The 11,650-nt window shown below is 42.3% G+C and overlaps 1 long non-coding RNA gene across 1 annotated transcript; it reads right to left on the bottom strand.

The window, feature by feature from the left end:
- Positions 1-2,958: 2,958 nt before the first annotated feature.
- Positions 2,959-11,083, bottom strand: LOC110195492 (uncharacterized). Its single transcript, XR_002320912.2, has 5 exons — positions 10,901-11,083; positions 7,288-7,391; positions 5,741-5,907; positions 5,025-5,200; positions 2,959-3,508 (listed from the first exon to the last, which is right to left on the bottom strand). It is a non-coding gene; the product is annotated as an uncharacterized LOC110195492 (long non-coding RNA).
- Positions 11,084-11,650: the final 567 nt, after the last annotated feature.

Raw genomic sequence — 11,650 nt, 5'->3', positions numbered from 1 at the left:
GGGAAATGGTCTCACATGAAAGAGGACACAAAGAAGACTTTTTTACAGTGGAGGGGAAAATGAGAGAAGAGAGAAGGCACCCCTTGAACCTTATTCTCATCTTCAAAGAGGGAAATATATATGTGTGTATATATGTATGTGTACACACACACACACACACACACACACACACACAGAGCTGCTTATAGAAATTAATCTTATCCAATGGGGAAGTAGAAGGGAAAGAGACTAAGAAAAAAGAGGGGATAAATTAAGAGAAGCAGTGACCAAAAGCTAAACAGATTTTTGAGGGGAGACAGGGTTAAAAAAAAAAGAAAAATAATAGAAGAGAAGAGGATGGAGGGAAATACATGGTTAACAATCATAACTATGAATGTAAATGGTATGAACTCACCTATAAAATGGAAGTGGATTGAGAATGGATTGGAAACTAGAATCTAAAAATATATTGTTTACAAGAGATACACTTGAAATAGAAAGAAACACAAAGAGTTAAAATAAGAGACTGGAGCAGAATCTATTATGCCTCAGCTGAAGTAAAAAAGACATGAGTAGCAATCGATCTCAGACAAAGATAAAACAAAAATAGACCTTATCAATCAATCAAAAAACATATTAAGTATCTACTATATGTCAGGCAATATGCTGAGTGCTGGAGATACAAAGAGGAGCAAAAAACAGTCCCTGTCTTCAGGGAACTTATAATCTAATGAGGGAGATAACATGCAAATATATACAAAGCAGCTATTAAAATAGCCCCAGGTGTGAAGTGATGAGGGTCTGCACCAGGGGGTGGCAGAGTTAAAGGAGAGAAGGGGGTATATTTGAGAGATGCTACAAAGGTGAAACTGACAGGCCTTGGCAATAGCTTGGATATGGATGGTGAGAGAGTGAGGAGTCCAGGATAACTCCTAGGTTGGGAGCCTGAAGGACTGGGAGGATGGTGTTGCCCATGACAGTAATAGGAACGGTAGGAGAAGGGGAGAGGTTAGGGGGAAAGATAATGAGTTCTGTTTTGTACATATCTATTGGACACCTAATTTGAGGTGTCTTTAAGGCAATTGGAGATGTGAGATTGGAGGTCAGCAGAGAGATTGGGAATGGTAGATTTGAGAATCATCAGCATAGAAATGGTAATTAAATCCATGGGAGCTGATGAGATCACCAGGTGAAGTAGTATTAATTAAAAGAGATAGGGAAACTACATTCTGCTAAAAGGCACAATAGACAAGAAGTGATATTAATACTGAACATACATGTACCAAATGTCATAGTATCCAAATTCTTAAAGGAAAAATTAAATGAGTTACAGGAGGAAACAGTGAAATCATACTAGCGGAGAACCTCAATTTACCCCTCTTCGCACTAGATAAATTTAAGCATAAAATAAACAAGAAAGAAGCTAAGGAGATGAATAGAATTTTAGAAAAATTAGAGATGACAGATCTCTGGAGAATACTGAATGGGTAATAAAAAGGAGCATATATTTTTTTCTCAGCTGTACATGTCACTTTTACAAAAATTAACCATGTATTAGGACACAAAAACCTCACAAACAAATCTTTGAAGCAAAGATTAAAAATTAATTGGAAACTAAATAATTTAATTCTAAAGAATGAGTGGGTCAAAGAATAAATCATAGAAACAATCAATAATTTCATTAAAGATTATGACAACAATGAGACAATCTACCAAAATTTGTGGGATGCAGCCAAAACAGTACTCAGGGGAAAATTTATAAGCTTACATCAGTAAAAGAGAAGAAGAGCAGATCAACAAATGGGCATGCAACTAAAAAAAAAACTAGAAAAAGAATAAATTTAAAAATCTCCAATTAAACACCAAAGTAGAAATACTTTAGTAAAAGGAAGGATTAATCAAATTGAAAATTTAAAAACGACAACAACAACATTGAACTAATAAATGAAACTAGGAATTGGTTTTATAAAAAGAAAAAACAAAACAGATAAATCATTTGGTAACTTTTTTAAAAGAAAGAAGAAAACCAAATTACCAGCTTCAAAAATAAAAAGAGTGAATGCACAACCAATAAAGGTGAAATTAAAGCAATTATTAGGGACCATTTTGCCCCAACTATATGCCAATAAAACTGACAATCTAAATGAAATGGATAAGCATTTACAAAAATATAAATTATCCAAATTAGTAGAAGAAGAAATAGAATACTTAAATAACCCTATCTCATAAAAAGAAATTGAACAAGCCTTAACTTCCTAAAGAAAAAACTCCAGGATCAAATGGATTTACAAGCAAATTCTATGAAACATCTAAAGAACAACTAATTCTAACAGTATATAAACTGTTTGGAAAAATTGGTAAAGAAAGAGTCCTACCAGTTTCCTTCTATGATACAAATATGGTTTTGATACCAAAACCAAAGAGAACAAAAACAGAGAAAGAAAACTATAGAAAATTAAAGAAAACAATTTCCCTAGTGAATACTGATGCAAAATTTTAAAATAAAAAACTAGTAAGGAGATTACAGCCACATGTCACAAAGATCATTCACTATGACCAGGCTGAATTTGTACCAGAAATGCAGAGCTGGTTCAGTATTAGGAAAACTATAAGCATAACTGACCATATCAATAACAAAAAGAACAAAAATCATATGATTATATCAATAGATGCAGAAAAAAACTTTTGACAAAATACAATGCCCATTCTTCTTAAAAACATTAGAAAGCACAGAAATCGATGGAGCTTTCCCTGAAATGATAAGTAGTATCTATCCAAACAACAGCAAGCATTATCCGTAACATGGACAACCTAGAACCCTTCCCAGTAACATTGGGGTGAGCAAGGATATCCATTACCTCTACTACTATTCGATATTGTACTAGAATTGTACTAGCTATAGCAATGACAGGAACAAGACATTGAGAAAGCATAGGGAACAAGGGAACAAAACTATCACTTTGTGCAGATGATAGGAGGGTTACTTAAAGAATTCTAGAAAGTCAACTAAAAACCTAACTGAAACAATTAAAAAATTGAGCAAATTTGTAACATATAAACTAAACCCACATAAATCACCTGCCTTTCTACATATTACCAATAAAACCCGCAGGGAGAGACAGAAAGAAAAAATCCATTTAAAATACCTGTGGACAACATAAAATATTTGGGTATCCACCTACCAAGAGAGGCACACAGGAACTAAACGAACACAATTACAAAACACTCTTTACACAAATAAAGACAAATCTAAACAACTGGAAACATATTAATTGCTCGTGGTAAGCCGAGCCCATATAATAAAAACAGCAACACCACCTAAATTAATTTACTCATTCAGTGCCATACAAATCAAACTACCAAAGGATTATTTTATAGAGCTAGAAAAAATAATAACAAAATTCATCTAGAGGAAGAAAAGGTCAAGAATACCAAGGGAGCCGATGAAAAAGAGTGAAGCGAGGCAGCCCCGGCAGTGCCTGTTCTCCAGCCATAATACAAAGGTGTAATCATCAAAGCAGTCTGGCACCTGAGAAGAGACAGAGAAGTCAGTCAATAAGACAGATTAGCTCCGCAATGTACAGAAGTAAATAAACACAGCAACCTGGCGTTCGTTTGACAAACCCAACAATTCAAGCTCACGATTTGGCAAAAACTGTAACACAGCCGGGCAGCAACTAGGCAGAGGCCGACTGACATCTCACACTATTTACCCAGGCAAGCTCAAAATGGGTACGTGATTAAGATATAAAGGGTTATATCATAAGCAGGTGAGGGGAGCATGGGAAAAATGACTCGTCAGATCTTTGGGTAAGGGAAGAGCCTATGACTAAATACAAGATAGAGGAGATCTGGGAGGTACAGTGGATCATTGTGATTACGTTCAATTGAAAAGGTTTCACACAAACAAATGCAGTACAAAAATGTGTGCAGCCACTCTTTTTGTGGTGGCAAACAATTGGAAACTGGAGGGATGCCCATCAACTGGGGAACAGCCAAACAAGTTGTGCCATAGGATTGTGATGGAATACCATTGTGCTACGTGAAATGACAAAGGGGATGGTTTCAGAAAAACCTGGGAAAACTTAGATGAACTGATGCTGAGTGAAGTGAGCAGGACCAGAAGAACGTCGTACACGCCAGCAGCGCTACCGCAGTGGCGACTAGCTGTGAAAGACGTGTCTTCTCTGACCAGTACAATCATCCACAACAATCCCAAAGGACTCATGACGAAAAATGCCCGCTGCCCCCAGAGAGAGAACTGATGATCTGAGTGTATATTGAAACATATCTTCTTTCACTTTGTAAAAAATTTTCTTGTCTTTTTTTCTTTTGTATCATGGCTAATGTGGAAATGTGTTTTATGACTTCATATGTACAATGGGTATTGCATTTTTTGCTTTCTTAATGGGTGGGAGATCAGAGGAAGGGAAAGAGAGAACTCAACTTTAAATAAAAATTTTTAAATATATATGTTGGAAAATATGGTTCAGAAGTCACAAAGGATAGGTGCCGGTGATTTGTAGACCACACAGAAGTCTTGTGTTTTTCTATAATGAATACTTTCACCAAGAAAAGAATCAAAAGGTGTGACCTATGACAAATGTCAACTAAAATCACAAAACATGAAACTGACTATATGATTGCATTGTGCATATGTACATATATGCATGAGTATATGTATACATGTGTATACCCACAGCCACTTTTTGACCCAGAGGTATAACTAGCAGGCCTATACCACAAAGGAATCAAAGAAAAAGGAAAAGGACCCGTATGTATAAAAATATTTATAGAAGCTCTTTTTGTAGTGGCAAGGAACTGAAAATAACGCCCATCAACTGAGGGGCGGCGGCACAAATTAAGGTATAGAAATGTAATGGAACATAACTGTTCCATAAGAAATGATGAAAAGGATGGTTCCAAGGAAACCTAGGAAGACCTGACGTACTGATGCAAAAGATGCGAGCAGAACCAGGAGAAGGATTTATACACCACCACCAACAGCATAAAGAGAAACAGCTTTGAAAGACAGAGGGACTCACATCAGGGCAATGAGCAGCCATCACTTCAGAGGACGAGCCTGCTCCCGAGGGAGAGCAATGAATGCACTCAAGATGCAGAAGGAGACACGGACATGGGGGACCCCATCAGGGGAGGCATTTTTTCCTTGATCATGCAGATTTGTCACAAGGGCTTTTCTTGTGCTCTCTTTTTTTTCCTATTGGGAAGGGGGATGTAGGGAGATGGTGGTTAAAAAAAAAAAGAAAGTGAAAAGGGTCACTAAAACATCTTTTTAAAAATACACAGAAGAAAACATAGAAGGATGAAAGGAATCACAGACAGGTACGCCAGCTATGAAAGTTACATGTTGAAATTATCTCTGTTTTTTAAAAAGCAAGTTGTACATTGAATAGATATCCACAGTGCCACGTATAATCTTCTTCTGTTAATTACAAGTATGGAAACACCCACTTCACTTGGTGTTTCCTGAGTTCATAAAAATAAAAATAAATCTGTTTTGCCATTATCAGTTGTCTCTTTTCCAGCCTGATGGCAGTTGTGCAAGGAGGGGGACTTGGCAGTGTGGGGCATCCTGAGCAGAAAAGTTTTTGGAGGGATATTTGTGTTACATCCTCCTTTTGAAGCTTTCCCAAGTATGGCAGGGTTCCAACCCAAATGGAATGCTGTACACAGGGAGTTACAAGCAGTCCCGTTTAACTGGAATTAGAAAGCATGAGGGAGAATAGTGTGAATTTACCTCTCTGAGCTTCAGTTTTCCCATCTGTAAAATGGGCAGGACATCACCCATCTCACAGAGACTAGAATCCAGTATTACGTGCCAGGTGGTGGGGTTCTTTGCCAGCCCTCCCCCACGCAGTCCCCTTCCTTCTCCCAGGTGGGAATCACTTCAGGGTGGTCAGTCACCTAGGGCAATACAGTAGAGCAGAAAGAATCCTAGACCTGAAGGCCAAGGCTATGTTTCAACTCCCAGTTCCAATTCTTGCTGGCCCTGTGACTTTGGATAATCAGTCCATGAAACAAGCATTTACTAGGCTATGTGCCAGTCAGGGTGCCAGGTGTGGGGGGTTCAAAGAGAAAATGGTCCCTGCCTGCAAGTAGCTTACATTCTGCTGGGGAAACAATATATACCCAAAATGTAAAATATGCATGTACTAGGGGCACGGCCAGTGGAGCTCTGTCCTCCCTTTGCCAGGCCCCCGTTACACAGAGAAAACAGACTCCAGGTAATCTGGAGCAGACATGGGGGGGGGGAGGGCAGGGCAGGTAGGAAGCTGAGGATTCCGAGAGGCAGAGACGAGAAAGGGGAGATTCCCAGCAGGGGAACCACTGGGCTAAGGCCCTGAAGTCACGGGACGTGGGGGGGAGCAGCCCCGCTGGGCCGCCCGCGTGCAGAGAGACAAGCATGCGAGCTATGCTCTTGGTGCCTCAGTTTCCTTCTCCATAAACCGAAGAAGACCCTTCATCATCTACCCGTGGGCTGTTGTGAGGATCAAACAATATCCTAACGGTCAGATGCTATTATTATCCTGCTTGGTTTTCCGATCTCAGCAAAACCCTTTCCCCTCTGGGGGCCTGCTTTTTCATCTGTAAAATCGCACAGCTTCCCTTCCAAGCTGTGGTGAGAACAAATAGGACCCCTATGTAAAACATTTCCCAGTGGACGCTATTACCAGTCCCTCAGGGCCTTGGCCAAGTCACTTCCTGTGACTTCAGGGAGATCACCGGTAAAATCAGAGCTCCCACTTGCACGGCCTGCCTGCCCCGGACCAAGGGGAGCTTTCCAGTGACCACAGCTGGTTCTACCCAACCTTGAGGGTGGAACCCACTTCCTTCTCTCACCTGAGATGCAGTCTCTCTCTTTATGTGTATATGTGCGTACGCGGGTGTGTGCATGTACGTGCATTACAGCTGCTGTACCTGACTGTGCCATGGGATGGGGGAAGGGGGAGAAGTACCTGATGCCCTGATGAAACATATTGAAAAAAATAGAAGTCATCGTTCACAGTGAGGGTGAGTCCTGCCCCATCTGGACCCCTCCCTCTAGGAGGATGACAGATCTCTGAGAACTAGGCAAGGTACTTCCACCAATTGCTGGGGCCATACTGTGACAGGATGCTCTGCTGGGCCGGTCCCAGATGACACACATTTCCAACTCGCTAGAACTTGAAATCTACCAGGCTGTGACATCACAGACCAAGAGCTGGAAGGGCCCTTAGAGGTCATCAAGTCCAACACCCTTTTACAGAAGAGGAAACTGAGGCCTGAGAAGATGCAGCAACTCACCTAAAGTCATACCAGCAGTACACGTTAGAGTCAAAATGTGAACCCAGCATCCGCCTCCAGAGACAGGGCTCTTTCCACTGCACGGTCGATTCACAGTCTCCTCTCTGCAGCAACAGAGAAAGGATTCTCGTCACAGAAAGGCTCTGGTGGAGTTTTCTGTGAAATCGAATCCACTCCAATAATATTACAGGAAGGAAAAACAACTTTGAAAGACTTAAAAGCTCTGATCAAAGCGATGATTACTTGCATCTCCAGAGGACCAAGGATGAAGCATGTCGCCTGCCTACTGACAGGAGGGGATGGCTTCAAGGTGCTCACCTAGACATTTTACCTGGGGGTAGGTTTGGGGGAGAAGGGCTGGGGACAGTTATGCCAAGAGGAGAAGACAAGGGGAAAAAAAAAGAGGGCCATAATATTGTGTTAAATGCACAAAAGAAAGCATAACCCAACAATATGTTGTTTCCAAGAAACACACTTGAAACAAAGATTCACACAGAGATGAAAATGACAGGCTAAACTCAGTAAAACTGATTATGCTTCGGCTGAAGTAAGGACTTAAGGACTCGGATCGATCCAATGACCAGCCGTGTTTCCAGGAATACTGTGATGATTGTGTTATTCACCTCCTGACAGAGACAGTTTTTAGACAGCCAATGTGGAAGAATTTCTTTTACTTGACTTTGCTGTCATGTCTGACTCTCTGTGATCTCATTTGGGGTTTTGTTGGTAAAGATACTGGGGTGGTTTGCCATTTCCTTCACCAACTCATTTTACAGATGAGGAAACTGAGGCAAACGGGGTGAAGTGACTTGCCCAGCGTCACACAGCTCATAAGTGTCTGTGGCCAGATTTGAACTCAGGAAGGAGTCTTCCTGACTTCAGGCTCTGTGCACTATGGCACCACCTAAGGGCCCCACACGCTTGACTATGCGTGTGTATTATTTTGCTTTCTTCTTTTTTTTTAAATGGGGGAAATTGTAAGTGATTACTAGTGTATTAATTGACAAAAAGAAAAAAAATAAGAGGTACATTTAAAAAAATAAAATAAAGTTCACAGAACAGAACAGAAGGACGTTGAAAAGGAGGCACAGACAAGTGGATACTTTTGAGAGTAATACGCTGAATTTATTATGTACTTTTAAAAAAGCAAGCAGTGGGGCAGCTAGGTGGCACAGTGGATAGAGCACCGGCCCTGGATTCAGGAGGACCTGAGTTCAAATCCGGCCTCAGACACATAACACTTACTAGCTGTGTGACCCTGGGCAAGTCACTTAACACCACTGCCTAGTCAAAAAAAAAAAAAGGAAAAGAAAAAAAGGAAGCAGCATGGGATAGAAATTGTCAGTCAATCAATTAATAAGCATTTACTGAGTGCTTTCTATGTGCTAAACACTGTGTGACACTCTGGGGATGCAAAAAGAGGCAAATGACAGTTCCTGCCCTCAAGGAGCTTACAGTCTAATGGGAAAGGAAACAGACAAATGAACAAACAAGTTCTACACGGGCTAATTAGGAAATAATTCACAAAAAGAAGATACTAGAATTAAGAGGCGTTGGAGAAGGCTTCCAGTGGAAGACTGGATTCGTAGTTTCCTATATAATCCTCTTTCATGGTTTACCTTGTTTATGGAAATACTCAATTTGGGGGGCTTGCTAAATTAGAATTTTTAAAAAGACATTAATTTTTAAAGAGCTATGGGCTACATGATCAATGCAATATCTGGAAAGGTAGCTTCATGTGATAAAAGTGTGGCTTCATGATAAAGAAGGTGTCAAAATCTTGTGAATACGACACCAAACAGTATAAAACAAGTGGCATAAACACATATTGTATGTTGAAGGTTTGGGTTGTTTCTAAAGGAAAAAAGTTGTGAGGTTTATTGCATACGTCAATAAATTTAATTATTTTACTTTATCCCAAGTATTTTGAACCTCTGGGCAGCTAGGTAGTGCAGTGGATAGAGCACCAGGCCTGGAGTCTGGAAACCTCCTCTTCGTGAGTTCAAATCTAGCCTCAGGCACTTCCTAGCTGCGGGCCCCTGGGCAAGTCATTTAATCCTGTTTGCCTCAGTTTCCTCATCTGTAAAATGAGATGAAGAAGGAAATAGCAAACCATCCTAGTATTTTTGCCAAGAAAACCCCACATGGGATCTTGTAGAATCAGAAACAACTGAAAACAGCAAATTTCAAACCACATCGTAGATTCAAACAGGGAAGACACCAAAGCACTAGAGGGGCAATGCAGTATAGTAAAACAGGACTTGAAGTCTGGAGAGAGATGATCAGCAAAGCAGTTATTAAGCACTGCGTGCAGTCGTTTGCTGAGACACCTGGGTTTGAATCCTTGGTCAGTGTGACCTGGGTAAGTCACTTCCCCTTTCTGAGCTCTCTGGGCTTTGGTTCCTTTTAAGTTAATTTAAATGTTTTTTCATCTTTAAAAGTGTGTGTGTGTGTGTGTGTGTGTGTGTGTGTGTGTGTGTAGGTTATGGAATCTAAGGTCCCTTTTAGGCCTTAAAAATCATGATCTTATGATCTTAGACTTCACCTAGACTGACCTCTCATTTTAAAGATGAAGCCAAGACTATGCAGGGGTGAAGTTACCCTGACATTTGAATGAGTACAAATGTATTTATTAAGCACTTACTGTGTGCCTGGCTCTGTCCTAAGAAAAGGGGATAGAAATACAAGCAAGCAGGACAACTCCTTGTCCTCAGGGCACTAAAAGGGAATATTAAAAGGGAGAGACATGAATTGTTAGAATTGGAAAAGGAGGAAGGGAAAAGTAATGGCATAGGAGAGCAGTTGCCAGAAAGTGGTGAGCTGGGCCTTTGACAAGGTCCAGATCAAGTGAAAGTTCACCAAACACAAGCCCAGGGTCACTGGTTGGGAATGCAAATTTCAGGAGGTGAAGGAGGCTGGAGCTGCAGGGGCATGGTAGGGAGATGGAAGTAAAATGGCATGAACTCTGCTAAAAGAGATCACTAGATTTGAAGGCAGAGGGCCTAGGTTTGAATCCAGGCTCTGCCATGTATTACTTGTGGGACTTTCCTCAAGTCAGTCTCCATCTCTGTGACTCAGATGACTATTAAGATAATTTCCAGTTATTATTATTATTGTTGTTATTAATAATAATCGTTAAGAGGAGGCAGAGTGAAATTGTGTATAAAAAAGGCAGAAAAAATCTGGCTGGGCTTAAGTCCACTGCTCTGACACAGCTTGATTGTAGGTCCCTGGGCAAGTCACTTAGCTCCTCTGGCAAGTCTCTAAGAATCTGTGTTGCAGAGAAGGTGCTGCCTTGCATTGGCGGAGGCAGTTTCCTCCTCTGGAAGTGTCCTGTGCTAATGAAATCCCAGGGTCGGCCAGCCCCTAGACCCACCAGTGATACTTAACAATGCAGCTGACATTTCTTGGAGCAGGACAAAGCTCCTCACACTCGGCCTTATCTCATTTACTCCTCACGGAGGAGGCAACCGGGCCCCAGGGATGGGAGGCGGTCCAGGCTAGCTCTGGGCTCTCCCGTCTGAGCAATGGGCTTGGGCGCGCTCACTCGCCCGCTCGTCCGGGCGCTAACCCCCCGGCCCACACGGGGCGCTGTGGCGGCCGCAACACCCACCATCCCCGGAAGGGACCCTCGGGTGGGCTCGGGGATGCGCCGCCGCCGCCTCCGGCTCCTTCTCCCCGGCCTCTGAGGAGAGCCTGGCCGGCTGTTCTCTCGCTCGCTCGTGACTCGACCTCCCCTCGAAGGCCCCGCTGCCCTGGCCCGGCCTCGGCCAAACGCTTGCTCCCCAGCACTTCAGCGGGGCTGCTATGGTAACGAGGCAGGTGTCCTTTGCGCCTGCGCCTGCACCTTCCCCAACAGCAGGAGGATGCTGGGAAATGAAGTTCGTGGGACTGTCCGCAGCGAGGTTCCGACACAAGATGGCACTCGCGGGCTGTGGAAGGAGCGGGGGGGTGGGGTTGGGGGGGTGGCCAAAGGCGAGTCCAGAGGTGGGGCTTGCTGGAGTCCATCCCATCGTGGGCAGAGCTTCAGGCTTGGCGTAGCCAAGAACAGGCCCAGTGAAGTGCCTGCCTGATCACCAGGTGTTAGGGTGGATACTGTTACAAGACAAATGCATCAAAGAATTGGAAATTGAGAGAATGCCCATCAATTGGCGAATGGCTGAGCAAGTTGTGGTATAGAAATGTAATAGAATACTATTGTGCTATAAGAAATGATGAACAGGCAGACTTCAGAAAAACCTGGAAAGACTTATATGGTCTGATGCTGAGCGAAGTGAGCAGAACCAAGAGGACTTTGTACACAATAACAGCCACGTTATGCGATGACTAAGATTGTTAAAGTGAACCCTTCTCAGCATTACGA

The sequence above is a fragment of the Phascolarctos cinereus genome, unplaced genomic scaffold (assembly GCF_003287225.1).
Source record: "Phascolarctos cinereus isolate Bilbo 61053 unplaced genomic scaffold, phaCin_HiC Scaffold_9;HRSCAF=440, whole genome shotgun sequence".
Taxonomy (NCBI): domain Eukaryota; kingdom Metazoa; phylum Chordata; class Mammalia; order Diprotodontia; family Phascolarctidae; genus Phascolarctos; species Phascolarctos cinereus.
This window is presented reverse-complemented; position numbering and strand designations above follow the sequence as displayed.